The sequence below is a fragment of the Mauremys mutica genome, chromosome 5 (assembly GCF_020497125.1).
Source record: "Mauremys mutica isolate MM-2020 ecotype Southern chromosome 5, ASM2049712v1, whole genome shotgun sequence".
NCBI lineage: Eukaryota > Metazoa > Chordata > Testudines > Geoemydidae > Mauremys > Mauremys mutica.
Window position 1 is genome coordinate 4,434,181 of NC_059076.1, and position 14,617 is coordinate 4,448,797.

The following is a 14,617-nucleotide window of genomic DNA, read 5'->3' on the forward strand; positions in this document are numbered from 1 at the left end:
CTGATTTAAGCAAGGGAACCACAGGGTTAACCCCCTCCAGAGCCAGAAAGGAGACATGCTGAGATTGTGGCTGACTTAAGAGCTGCCCAGGGAGCCTGGACCACTGTGGGGAGACCCAGACCTTCCACCTGCCCTGGGAGGGGAGGCCAGGGAGCCTGAGATCAGCCCTTGGCCCATGTCCGTGCCCCCCAGGGAGTGTCGCCCAGGGCAGATGGAGGGTCCAGGGCTCCCCACAGCGGCCTGGGCTCCCTGGGTAGCTCTGACCATGGCGCCCAGCTCCAGCTTCCAGCCAGGCCAGAGAGTGGGGCCGGGGGGGGGGGGGGGGGGAGAAGCAGGGCGCTGGGCCCCATGGGTGGGGAGGCCCATATGTTCTTTGCGCCCAGGGTCCCACGAAATCTTAATCTGCCTCTGCCTCTCGTTCCACTGGCAGGTACAGATCTAGTTACTGCCAGCAGTGTGTGACAGAGGCGCTTTCGAGGGGTCCTTTCAGGGGGCCCAGTACTGGGTGCATTATTCCTTGGAGGAGCCCCGGTGCTTCCTTTGCTGGGCAACGGGGCATGTGCTGGCCCTGTTACTGCCGGTGACCCTGGCCATCCAGTTCCGGGTGCTGCCCGTCCTCCTCTTTCCCCTGCCATCACCTCTCCTTGGGCCCCAGGGATAGCCCCGCTGTAGTGTCCAGATGAGCGTGTGGGCCACACCACCACTGTGTATAGTCAGGTGCGGCCTGCAGAGGAGAGGGCAGCAGAGCCATCACTGGGCTCAGGAAAGGGCCTGCCCCAGGGGGAGAGTCCACTTCCCCCGTTGTCCTGCCCTTGCCTCCCCAACACCTGAAACTATCACCTTTGCCCCCCTAGACCTGCCTCCACTGGCCAGTCCTCCACTAGCACCTTGGAGGGCTGGGTGCTCATTCAGGGGAAGCAAAGAAAGTGGAAGGTGTGGGCCCAGCACCTCCCCCTCGGTATAGAGGGGGAGGAGACCCCTCCGTAAGACCCTGAGGGGAGGCTGCTGCTGCTGCTGAGCCTTGCGCTGCACCCAATGACAAGGTCCAGGGGGTGGAGCTGGCCTTGGATACCATGGCAGCAGAGGCAGCAGTAAAGCCCCCCTCCTGGATCCCCTCCCCAAGGAGACCTTGGAGGGAGCCCCCATCCCCTTTGTCATCCATGCTCCCCATTGACGCCAAGGTAGACATCTCGGTTGCTGATGGGAAGGGCTCCATGGTGGCGGGTGGGGACCTTAGCTCCATCTTTGAGGAGATCTAAGCCCTGGATCTGACCTCGGTTACCTAGGAGGAGGATGACCCTCCGCCAGCAGGCCTTGCTCTGGGTGCTGATTTCATTGCACCATCCCCTCCCCTTCCCTAGGCCGCTGTCCCCACTCGTGCCTCTCGGCTCATCCACCTGCCCGGCCACAGATGTCACCCTGCTCCAGGCCACTGAGCCCATTGTGGCGATGGCTGGTGCCAAGCGGCTGGGCCCTGTGTCTTTGGGTGCCCCCACGCCAAGGTGGGGCAGCTGTTTCCTTTCCTATCTGAGGGCCTCGATTCAGGCAATCCTTCACCTGTTGCCATGGCAACAGGTGCCAAGTCCATCATGGTGCCCAGGTCCGTCATCATAGCAGGCACCTTTCCCACACCTGTCCCTTTGACCCACATGCCTGGTTGAGTGCTGCCAGAGCCCTGGATAACAGTCCTATTCCCACCTCGCTCCCATTTCCACCCCTGGACCTGTTCCCACTCCTGCCCCTGTTTGCCATTCCCACTCCTTTCCCCTCCACTTCCTATATTGCTGCCAGCCCCGGGGTTGTCTCATTCCCCTTCTCTATTGACAGTCCCCGGGAGGCAGTTTTCATGTTTCCCTCTCCCAGGCTACCTGGGGCTACTGTTCTCCCTCTGCTGCCACTCCTTGCATCAGGGATTGAGATGGGCTGCGCAGTGTGAGCAGCATGGGCGCTGCGCTGTGGTCCGCCCCCTGTTTTCCTGTCTCCCTGGGCTGTGGGGCCGTTTTGGAGTCCCACCTGGAGGACACCTGGGAGTCTGTGACCCTGACATGCTGTGGGATGAGATGCACTGATTCTGGTGGACACTCGTGGTTCTAAGGGTAAGGTGCTGTGCGCTCTCCAGAACTGGGGGGACTTCCATCTCGTACTCTGGGCCACAAGGGCCATTTTGGGGATGGTAGGGGAACTGGAAGGAAGGATGCTGTGGCCTACAAGTGGGCCTGCAGCTTCTGTGACTCCCTGATGGCTTTCGGGGTAGGTCACAGATTGCTGCAGGGCCCAACGAGGACTAGTGGCATTCCTGCCCCCACCTTCATATGATGAAGACAACAGTCTTTGCCACCTTAAACACCCGGAGCTGTAGGGTGGGCCTCTGCAGGTGCCAGGTACTCTGTGATCTTCCTGCAGGAAATCCACAAAGATCCAGCCACTGAAGCTAGCTAGCAGCTGGAGTGGGGGGACAGGGTGTACTTTAGCCACCTCACCATTCATTCAACTGGGGTTCCCACCCTGTTCTTCCCTGGAGTGGGTGTGTTTCTTTCTGCAGGGGTCTGCTTGGATCCTTGTGATTGCCTGGTCCTGGGCAGAGACTTCAATACCACCCCTGAGAGGAGGGACTGCTCAGGGACTGAGAGGTGCTCAGCCACCATGGACATCCTCAGGGAGATTGTGGACCATCACTCCCTGGTGGATGTCTGGCGCGACCACCACCGGGAATCCACCTTTACTTATGTCTAGGTGGAGGTCATTCAGTCACGTCACTTCTGGTTGGACTGAATTTTTTTAATCTTGCTTTCATCTATCATGGACCCACTCCTCAAGCATCTGACCGGCCCCTTCTTGGACCATCATTTGGTGGCTGTAACAGCCTCTCTTACTGTGGAGAGGCCAGAGCAAGTCTATTGGCATTTCAACAATAGACGGCTGGAGGACATGGACTTCATGGCATCCTTCCAGGACTTCTGGCTGGTCTGGTGCTGGGAAGAGGCAAGCCTTTCCCTCAGTGCGCTGGTGGTGGGATGTGAGGAAGATGTACGCTCAGCTCTTCTGCCGTGGCTATACCTGGGGACCAGCCAGTGGAGGAATGTGGTGATAGAGCCGTTGGATCAGGAGTCTTGGAGCCCTGAGGATCCATCCCTCTGTGGAGCATGCAGGGAGCTCTGGGTCCTTGATGACCATAGGACTCAGGGTGCCTTTGTTCGATCTCTCATCCTTCTCCTTTCATAGAATCATACAATATCAGGGTTGGAAGGGACCTCAGGAGATCATCTAGTCCAACCTCCTGCTCAAAGCAGGACCAATTCCCAACTAAATCATCCCAGCCAAGGCTTTGTCAAGCCTGACCTTAAAAACCTCTAAGGAAGGAGAGTCCACCACCTCCCTGGGAACCCATTCCAGTGCTTCACCACTCTCCTAGTGAAAAAGTTTTTCCTAATATCCAACCTAAACCTCCCCCACTGCAACTTGAGACCATTACTCCTTGTTCTGTCATCAGGTACCACTGAGAACAGTCTAGATCCATCCTCTTTGGAACCCCCTTTCAGGTAGTTGAAAGCAGCTATCAAATCCCTCCTCATTCTTCTCTTCTGCAGACTAAACAATCCCAGTTCCCTCAGCCTCTCCTCATAAGTCATGTGCTCCAGATCCCTAATCATTTTTGTTGCCCTCCGCTGGACTCTTTCCAATTTTTCCACATCCTTCTTGTGGTGTGGGACCCAAAACTGGACACAGTACTCCAGATGAGGCCTCACCAATGTCGAGTAGAGGAGAATGATCATGTCCCTCGATCTGCTGGAAATGCCCCTACTTATACAACCCAAAATGCCATTAGCTTTCTTGGCAACAAGGACACACTGTTGACTCATATCCAGCTTCTCGTCCACTGTAATCCCTAGGTCCTTTTCTGCAGAAGGGCTTCCTAGCCATTCGGTCCCTAGTCTGTAAGAGTGAATGGGATTCTTCCGTCCTAGGTGCAGGACTCTGCACTTGTCCTTGTTGATCCTCATCAGGTTTCTTTTGGCCCGATCCTCTAATTTGTCTAGGTCCCTCTGTATCCTATCCCTACACTCCAGTATATCTACCACTCCTCCCAGTTAGTGTCATCTGCAAACTTGCTGAGAGTGCAGTCCACACCATCCTCCAGATCGTTAATGAAGATATTGAACAAAACCGGCCCAAGGACCGACCCTTGGGGCACTCCACTTGAAACCGTCTGCCAACTAGACATGGAGCCGTTGATCACTACCCGTTGAGTCCGACGATCTAGCCAGCTTTCTATCCACCTTATAGTCCATTCATCCAGCCCATACTTCTTTAACTTGCCAGCAAGTACCGGTATACTGTGGGAGACCGTATCAAAAGCTTTGCTAAAGTCAAGGAATAACACATCCACTGCTTTCCCCTCATCCACAGACCCAGTTATCTCATCATAGAAGGCAATTAGGTTAGTCAGGCATGACTTGCCCTTGGTGAATCCATGCTGACTGTTCCTGATCACTTTCCTCTCCTCTAAGTGCTTCAGAATTGCTTCCTTGAGGACCTGCTCCATGATTTTTCCAGGGACTGAGGTGAGACTGACTGGCCTGTAGTTCCCTGGATCCTCCTTCTTTCCTTTTTTAAAGATGGGCACTACATTAGCCTTTTCCCAGTCATCCGGGACCTCCCCCGATCGCCATGAGTTTTCAGAGATAATGGCCAATAGCTCTGCAATCACATCCGCCAACTCCTTTAGCACCCTTGGATGCAGCATCCGGCCCCAGGACTTATGCTCATCCAGTTTTTCTAAATAGTCCTGAACGACTTCTTTCTCCACAGAGGGCTGGTCACCTTCTCCCACTACAGTGCTGACCAGTGCAGAAGTCTGGGAGCTGACTTTGATTGTACGACAGAGGCAAAAAAAGCATTGAGTACATTAGCTTTTTCCACATCCTCTGTCACTAGGTTGCCTCCCTCATTCAGTAAGGGGCCCACATTTCCCTTGACTTTCTTCTTGTTACTAACATACCTGAAGAAACCCTTCTTGTTACTCTTAACATCTCTTGCTAGCTGCAACTCCAAGTGTGATTTGGCCTTCCTGATTTCACTCCTGCATGCCTGAGCAATATTTTTATACTCCTCCCTGGTCATTTGTCCAATCTTCCACTTCTTGTAAGTATCAGAGGGGTAGCCATGTTAGTCTGGATCTGTAAAAGCAGCAAAGAATCCTGTGGCACCTTATAGACTAACAGACGTTTTGCAGCATGAGCTTTCGTGGGTGAATACCCACTTCATCGGAAGCTTCTTGTAAGCTTCTTTTTTGTGTTTAAGATCAGCAAGGATTTCACTGTAAAGCCAAGCTGGTCACCTGCCATATTTACTATTCTTTCTACACATCGGGATTTTTTTCCTGCAACCTCAGTAAGGATTCTTTAAAATACAGCCAGCTCTCCTGCACTCCTTTCCCCCTCATGTTAGTCTCCCAGGGGATCCTGCCCATCAGTTCCCTGAGGGAGTCAAAGTCTGCTTTTCTGAAGTCCAGGGTCCGTATTCTGCTCCTCTCCCTTCTTCCTTGTATCAGGATCCTGAACTCGACCATCTCATGGTCACTGCCTCCCAGGTTCCCATCCACTTTTGCTTCCCCTACTAACTCTTCTCTGTTTGTGAGCAGCAGGTAAAGAAGAGCTCTGCCCCTAGTTGGTTCCTCCAGCACTTGCACCAGGAAATTGTCCCCTACACTTTCCAAAAACTTCCTGGATTGTCTGTGCACTGCTGTATTGCTCTCCCAGCAGATATCGGGGTGATTAAAGTCTCCCATGAGAACCAGGGCCTGTGATCTAGTAACTTCTGCTAGTTGCCGGAAGAAAGCCTCGTCCCCCTCATCTCCCTGGTCTGGTGGTCCATAGCAGACTCTCACCATGGCATCACCCTTGTTGCTCACACTTCTAAACTTAATCCAGAGACTCTCAGGTTTTTCTGCAGTTTCATACCGGAGCTCTGAGCAGTCATACTGCTCTCTTACATACAATGCAACTCTCCCACCTTTTCTGCCCTGCCTGTCCTTCCTGAACAGTTTATATCCATCCATGACAGTACTCCAGTCATGTGAGTTATCCCACCAAGTCTCTGTTATTCCAATCACATCATAGTTCCTTGACTGTGCCAGGACTTCAGTTCTCCCTGCTTGTTTCCCAGGCTTCTTGCATTTGTGTATAGGCCTTAAGATAACTCGCTGATTGTCCCGCTTTCTCAGTCTGAGACAGGAGTCCTCCGCTCTTGCACTCTCCTGCTCATGCTTCCTCCCGGTAGCCCATTTCCCCACTTACCTCAGGGCTTTGGTCTTCTTCCCCCAGTGAACCTAGTTTAAAGCCCTCCTCACTAGGTTAGCCAGCCTGCTTGCGATGCTGCTCTTCCCTCTTGTCATTAGGTGGAGCCCGTCTCTGCCTAGCACTCCTCCTTCTTGGAACACCATCCTATGGTCAAAGAATCCAAAGCCTTCTTTCCGACACCTGCGTAACCATTCATTGACTTCCACGATTTGACGGTCTCTACCCAGGCCTTTTCCCTGCACAGGGAGGATGGACGAGAACACCACTTGTGCCTCAAACTCTTTTATCCTTCTTCCCAGAGCCACGTAGTCTGCAGTGATCACGCCTTCCAATCGGTGGAGTCTCCTTCTACTCCCTTCCCTCAGATGTATCATCTAGTCCACTCTCCGCATTAGTACCTGTGGAGAGAACATGAAAACAGTTGCTCACTTGTATCTCCATTGCTGGTACATGGCTGCTCCTCTTTCTTCTTCTGGAGGTCACATGCTGCCAAATTTCTTCACCATCCCTCTCTCCACTCTGCACAGCCTGCTCTGATTCTTCAGAACGTTGTGCCTGTAGAAGCATATCCTGACGTCTGTCCCGGAAATCTTCATTTTCTCTTATGCAACGCAGGGTCAATACTTGTTTCTCCAGACCTCGAATCTTCTCTTCCAATATGGAGACCAGCTTGCACTTTGTACAAAGTCGCTTCTGTCCTGTGGAAGAAAGACAAACATGGCACAACCTGTGCAGGTTACAAGAGCTGAACGCTCACCTTCCATAATTTCTTCCTTCTAAGAGCTTCCTCAGCTGTTGCAGCAACTCACAGACGCCCGCGAGATGAAAGTCTCAGTGGGCTTTCCCCAGGTGAACTCCCAGGCAAACTCCCTCTGTTAGCCTCCGCTGTTCGCCACTCCACTGTTTGCTGCTGACTGCCTTTTTATAACAGTCAGGCCCACTCAAGGCCCACCTGGAACAAAGCACTCCCAATTCACACTTTTCAAACAAACAATCAAACAATCAAGCACACGGTCAAACTGACAAACTGTCCTCTGCAACAGACACTCAGATATTCATCAACACAGGCCCCCTAATGCAGCACTTAGTGTACCTCCTCACGGCCAGATTCCAGGCAAACTCCCTCTGTTAGCTCCCACTTCTTCTAGCCCTGGAGAAAAAAGAAGGGGACCAAGAAACATGTCACCTGCCTTTTGGCAGGGGATGGCATCCCCATCATTGGTCAGGTGATGATATGGGAAAGGACAGGGTCTTCTGGGTCAGCCTTTTCTCCCTGGATCTGACAGATGCAGATGCCTGCGGGGTGCTCTAGGACGCACTCCTGATGGTCAGCACAGGTGACTGGGACCAGTTAGAGCTGCCCCTCACTCTGGCCATGTTCTCGGAATCCCTCCATCTGATGCCCACTAATAAATCTCTGGGCATGGACTGGCTGACCATGTTGTTCTAGTATCAGAGGGGTAGCCGTGTTAGTCTGGTTCTGTAGAAGCAGCAAAGAATCCTGTGGCACCTTATAGACTAACAGACGTTTTGCAGCATGAGCTTTCGTGGGTGAATACCCACTTCTTCGGATGCAAGTGGTGGAAATTTCCTGGGGCAGGTATATATAAGCAAGCAAGAAGCAAGCTAGAGATAACGAGGTTGGATCAATCAGGGTGGATGAGGCCCTGTTCTAGCAGTTGAGGTGTGAAAACCAAGGGAGGAGAAACTGGTTCTGTAATTGGCAAGCCATTCACAGTCTTTGTTTAGTCCTGAGCTGATGGTGTCAAATTTGCAGATGAACTGGAGCTCAGCAGTTTCTCTTTGAAGTCTGGTCCTAAAGTTTTTTTGCTGTAGGATGGCCACCTTAAGATCTGCTATTGTGTGGCCAGGGAGGTTGAAGTGTTCTCCTACAGGTTTTTGTATATTGCCATTCCTAATGTCTGATTTGTGTCCATTTATCCTTTTCCTTAGAGACTGTCCAGTTTGGCCGATGTACATAGCAGAGGGGCATTGCTGGCATATGATGGCATATATTACATTGGTGGAAGTGCAGGTGAATGACCCGGTGATGTTGTGGCTGATCTGGTTTGGTCCTGTGATGGTGTTGCTGGTGTAGATATGTGGGCAGAGTTGGCATCGAGGTTTGTTGCATGGATTGGTTCCTGAGCTAGAGTTACTATGGTGCGGTGTGCAGTTGCTGGTGAGAATATGCTTCAGGTTGGCAGGTTGTCTGTGGGCGAGAACTGGTCTGCCACCCAAGGCCTGTGAAAGTGTGGAATCATTGTCCAGGATGGGTTGTAGATCCCTGATGATGCGTTGTAGGGGTTTTAGGTGGGGACTGTATGTGATGGCCAGTGGAGTCCTGTTGGTTTCTTTCTTGGGTTTGTCTTCCAGTAGGAGGCTTCTGGGTACACGTCTGGCTCTGTTGATCTGTTTCCTTATTTCCTCGTGTGGGTACTGTAGTCTTGAGAATGCTTGGTGGAGATTTTCTAGGTGTTGGTCTCTGTCTGCGGGGTTAGAGCAGATACGATTGTACCTCAGTGCTTGGCTGTAGACAATGGATCTTGTGGTGTGTCCGGGATGGAAGCTGGAGGCATGAAGGTAGGCATAGCGGTCGGTAGGTTTTCGGTATAGGGTGGTGTTGATGTGACCATCACTTATTTGCACCGTGATGTCTAGGAAGTGGACCTCCCGTGTAGATTGGTCCAGGCTGAGGTTGATGGAGGGGTGGAAGCTGTTGAAATCGTGGTGGAATTTTTCCAGAGTCTCCTTCCCATGGGTCCAGATGATGAAGATGTCATCGATGTAGCGTAGGTAGAGAAGGGGCGTGAGTGGACGGGAGCTGAGGAAGCGTTGTTCCAGGTCGGCCATAAAAATATTGGCATATTGTGGGGCCATACGGGTGCCCATAGCGGTGCCACTGATCTGGAGATATATATTGTCAGCAAATTTGAAATAGTTGTGTGTGAGGATAAAGCCACAGAGCTCAGCAACCAGGTGTGCTGTGGCATCATCAGGGATACTGTTCCTGACAGCTTGTATTCCATCAGTATGTGGGATGTTTGTGTAGAGAGCCTCTACATCCATGGTGGCCAGGATGGTGTTTTCTGGAAGGTCACCAATGCATTGTAGTTTCCTCAGGAAATCAGTGGTGTCACGGAGATAGCTGGGAGTGCTGGTAGCATAGGGTCTGAGTAGAGAGTCTACATATCCAGACAGTCCTTCAGTGAGAGTTCCAATGCCCGAGATGATGGGGCGTCCAGGATTTCCGGGTTTGTGGATCTTGGGTAGTAGATAGAATAACCCTGGTCGGGGCTCTAAGGGTATGTTGATTAGTTCTGGTGTTAGTGTAGGGAGTGTCCTGAGTAGATGGTGCAGTTTCTTAGTGTATTCCTCAGTGGGATCTGAGGGAAGTAGCCTGTAAAATTTAGTATTGGAGAGTTGTCTGGCGGCCTCCTTTTGGTAGTCAGACCTGTTCATGATGACAACAGCACCTCCTTTATCAGCCTCTTTGATTATAATGTCAGGATGGTTTCTGAGGCTGTGGATGGCATTGCGTTCTGCACGACTTAGGTTGTGAGGCAAGCGATGTTGTTTTTCCACAATTTCTGCCTGTGCACGTCGGCGGAAGCATTCAATGTATAGGTCCAGACTGTCATTTCGACCCTCAGGAGGAGTCCATGTGGAGTTCTTCTTCTTGTGCTGTTGGTGGGAGGGTAACTGTGTATCCGTGCGCTGTTCAGTGTTGTCCTGAAAGAATTCTTTGAGTCGGAGACGGCGAAAGTAGGCTTCCAGATCACCGCAGAACTGTATCATATTGGTGGGGGTGGCAGGGCAGAAAGAGAGTCCCCGAGATAGGACAGACTGTTCTTCTGGGCTGAGTGTGTGGTTGGATAGATTGACGATATTGCTGTTGTTCTACTGCATGTTCTGGGATGTCCTTGGCCCAGATCTTGTTGTCATCTTAGGGAGCAGGGTCTCACCCTGTCATGCAGGTGAGCCGTGCTCACCTTGCTGCCTAAGATGCTGTGATCTTCAGAATTGGCATCCCATCTTACTCCTCAGTATGGACTACAAAGTCATAGCGAAGGGCATCTTGCTGTGGCTGGGATCCGTGGTGGTGGATGTGGTCCACCCTGACCAGACCTACACTGTCCCAGGACATACCATCTTTTATAATCTGTATTTGGTCCATGACCTCCTCAAGCTTGGATGTAGGGATGATCTGTTGTTTGCTCTCCTGTCCCTGTTTCTCATCAGTTGTCTCCCAAACTCACTTGAGCCCCAGGTTCAATGGGGGAGGGGCCTTCAGCTGTGGAGGGGCTTGCACCCACTCACTCCCAGAACTCAGCAGGGTCCAGCACTCTGTCACAGATGTATTAACAGGAGTATTCTAAGTAACACAGGCGGTGATTGTCCTGCTCTGTTTGACACTGGTGAGGTCTCGGCTGGAGTACTGTGTCCTATTCTGGGCACCTCACTTCGGGAAAGAAGTGGACCGATTGGAGAGAATCCAGAGGAAAGCAACAACAATGATCAAAGATTTAGAAAACCTGACCTAGGAGGAAAGGTTTAAAAAACTGGTCAGGGTTACTCTTGAGAAAGGAAGACTGAGAGAGTAACTGTCTTCAGATCTGTTAAGGGCTGTTATAATTTTCAGCAAGGTGATTTAGGTTAGATATTAGGAAAAAACTTTTTAACTGCAAGGGTAGATAATCTCTGGAATAGGTTTCTGTGAAGATACATGCCCTCAGGCTGGCCCAGAGGAGACTAACAAGCTCTTCTGGGCCTGCTTGGCACTAACAAGGTGCACCTGCAGGGCTTGTTCTGCCTGGATTGGGGGAAACCTGGCACAGGAAGGAGTTATAAAAAGGAGAAGGGCTGCTCCAATCCCAGAGCCAGGGCAGATGAGAGGGGAGACAGTTGCAGGCCTCACCACTCACAGAGCTGCACAGACAACCTGCAGGGCAGGACAGCCCAGAGGAGAGAGCAGAGGTAGGCTCCACTAAGGGACAATAGACCTGCTGATAGACCCAGCCCAAAAGACTGCCTGAGAGCCAGGCCACCTTTGCCCTTCTTGGCTTTCACTTGCAGCCCTGGAGAGACCTGTTCTTTTGTTTGTTTTACTGAGAGCTCCTCGTGTGCTATGAACTGTGGGGTGGGCAGACATTGTACATGACTGGCAGTGGGGACTTGAGGAAGCCCCTGCCTCCCACAGCTTTCAAGGGAGACCGTGGAATCCCCCTCATGGGGGCGTTTTAAGACCAGGTTGGACAAACACCTGTCAGGGCTGGACTAGTAAACTCAGTCCTGCCTCAGCCTGGGGGATGGATTAGCTGACCTCTCGAGGTCCTGTGCAGCCTGATGTCTCTATGATTCTGTGACCCCCATGGGCTGCTGGGGAGTGGGGTAAGCGAGTGACCAGGAGCCAGGCAAGCTACAAAACCCTTCCTGCATTCTGTTAAGACTTCTCTTTTTTCCAGTGCAGTCGTAGCCATGTTGGTTCCAGGATATTAGACAGATAAGGTGGGGGAGGCAATATCTTTTACTGGAACAACTTCTGTTGGTGAGAGAGACAAGCTTTCGCACCACCCAGAGCTCCTCCTAAGGTCATGGGAAGTGACGTGTTTCCAGGGAATATTTCACTTTTGATGAATTAGCATTTCTGTCTGAAAAATGTTTGGCTGGAAAGTTTCCAACTGGCTCTAGCTGCAGGGCTGCCCAGAGGATTCAGGGGGCCTGGGGCAGGGCCGGGTCTTCGGTGGCAATTCAGCAGCAGGTCCCTCTTGGAGGGAAGGACCCGCCAAAGAATGAAGCGGTGGTGGTAGAGCTGCTGCCATTCGTGGCTTTTATTTTTATTTTTTTCCACCACTTGTGGCACTGCTTGTACTCAGCGGGCGGCGCTCCGAGGCTTCAGCAGCAGTTCGGCGGCGGGTCCTTCACTCGCTCCGAGTCTTCCACTGCACTGAAGGACCCGCCGCCGATGACCCAGAGCGAGTGAAGGGCCCACCACCGAAGTGCTGCTGAAAACCCAGAGCTGCTCGCGGGGCCCCAGCGGGGCCTGGGGCAAATTGCCTCACGTGCACCCCCCCCCCCACCACCCCAGGTGGCCCTGTCTAGCTGCAAGGCCAACCAGTCAAGTCAGGCCATGCCAGCTTCACAACTGCCCCTATGTGACAGGGTGCTGGGCCACAGCAGGTGTGACAGCACTCTGATTGCTGGCTCACCAACCAAATCCTCTCTGGCTGGAGTAAATCTGAGGGGCAAAGCTGTGCCTAGCTGATAGCCTGGGCTGGACAGGAGAGCACTACAAGGTTAGGTAACCCATGAGGTGAGACAGTAGCGAGGCACAGGAAGGAAGAGCGAGAATGGCAGACTTCTGAGAGTGAGAGCTAGGGCCGGACTAACTCTCCTGTGGGCCCAGGGCTATTGGATTTTGTGGGGCCCACTATACAAGTCTTTTTCCTAATTTAAAACAAAATTATCACAATTATGGCATCGAGGCTATTAATGCTGTGCTAAACTTGCCTTTTAATTAACATAAAGCTGTTCTGTGGTTACATTTCAGTCTTAAAACATGTAGAATATAGTTAAGTTAATTCAAAGTAGCCTCCTTCTTCCCTTGGAACAGCTGTTATCTTAGTTTCTTTCTGGGAGGGAGTCTGGGTTCAGGAGGGGGCTCCGGGCTGAGGCAAGGTGAGGGTGCAGGCTCTGGGAGGGAGTCTGGGTGCAGGAGGGGGCTCCGGGCTGAGGCAGGGTGAGGGTGCAGGCTCTGGGAGGGAGTCTGGGTGCAGGAGGGGGCTCCAGGCTGAGGCAGGGTGAGGGTGCAGGCTCTGGGAGGGAGTCTGGGTTCAGGAGGGGGCTCCGGGCTGAGGCAGGGTGAGGGTGCAGGCTCTGGGAGGGAGTCTGGGTGCAGGAGGGGGCTCTGGGCTGAGGCAGGGTGAGGGTGCAGGCTCTGGGAGGGAGTCTGGGTGCAGGAGGGGGCTCTGGGCTGAGGCAGGGTGAGGGTGCAGGCTCTGGGAGGGAGTCTGGGTGCAGGAGGGGATTCTGACCTGGGGTGGGGGTGTGAAGTGCAGGAGGCACTTGCCACAGGTGGTTCCTGGCTGGTGGTGCAGCAGGGCTCAGGCAGGCTGCCTGCCATAGCCTCATGCTGCTACTGGGAGCAGCTGGCTGCTGGCACATCTCTGCGCAACCATTGGGGGGAGGGGGACAGCATGTCTCTGTACACTGCCCGTGCCCACAAGCAATGCCCCCACAGCTCCCATTGGGTAGTTCCTGGGGGAATGGTGCTGGGGGTGGGAGCAATGCATGGGGCCTCCTCCCCACCCCCATCAGGGGCTGCAGAGACGTGCCAGCAGCTGGCTGCTTTCGGGAGCGGCATGGGGCCAGGGCACGCAGGCAGCCTGTCAGAGCCCTGCTGCATCGCTGGACTTTAGCAGCCTGGAAGTCGCAATCGACTGGCAGATCAAACAGTCAATCACAATTGATGGGTTTCTGACCACTGAATTGTATATAATTATGGATTTATTTTTGTGGGGGGCCCCTTAGCCCGAGGCCCTGGGCTGCAGCCCCCAAAGCCTCTGCATTAATCTGGCCCTGGTCAGAGCCAAGAGAGATCTTTCTGGAGGCGATACCTTCTGCTCCTCCCTCCCTCCCTCCTTCGCGGAGTGAGCGAGGGAGCGTATGCTGTTGTATACAAAGATGTGCAAGTTTGTAATGGTGGTGGGGGGGAAACATGGTAAATAAATTGCATAAGGTGTTTGACCATAAGAAGTTCTGAGTGGTTCCTGGCTAGAAAAGAGACAGGGGCAGGATGATGCCCTGTCTCACCCTGCAGTCTTAATAAACCCCCTTTTGTGTGCATCCAATGCACTGAATAAGGCAGGGGTCCTGTGGGGAAAAAAGTATGTGATCGTGTAATTACAGACAGTATCATAACAGCCATGCATGTAACCCTGTACCTGAGCTCTAGAGCGTGGGGAGCTCACTGCCACCATCTACTGGTCAAGCCAAGGGGCTGCTTCATAAACTACACAAAAAAGCTCCACAGAAAGGAGTTCTCTGCCCCATCTATTGGTGAACGGGGGGAAGTATAGCTGTGGAGACAGTTTATTTGTCTTTTTTAAATAAATAATTGGAGATATACCAATCTCCTAGAACTGGAAGGGACCTTGAAAGGTCATCAAGTCCAGCCCCCTGCCTTCACTAGCAGGACCAATTTTTGCCCCAGATCCCTAAGTGGCTTCCTCAAGGATTGAATTCTCAACCCTGGGTTTAGCAGGCCAATGCTCAAACCATTGAGCTATCCCTCCCCCATATGTTTGCTACCCAGAAAT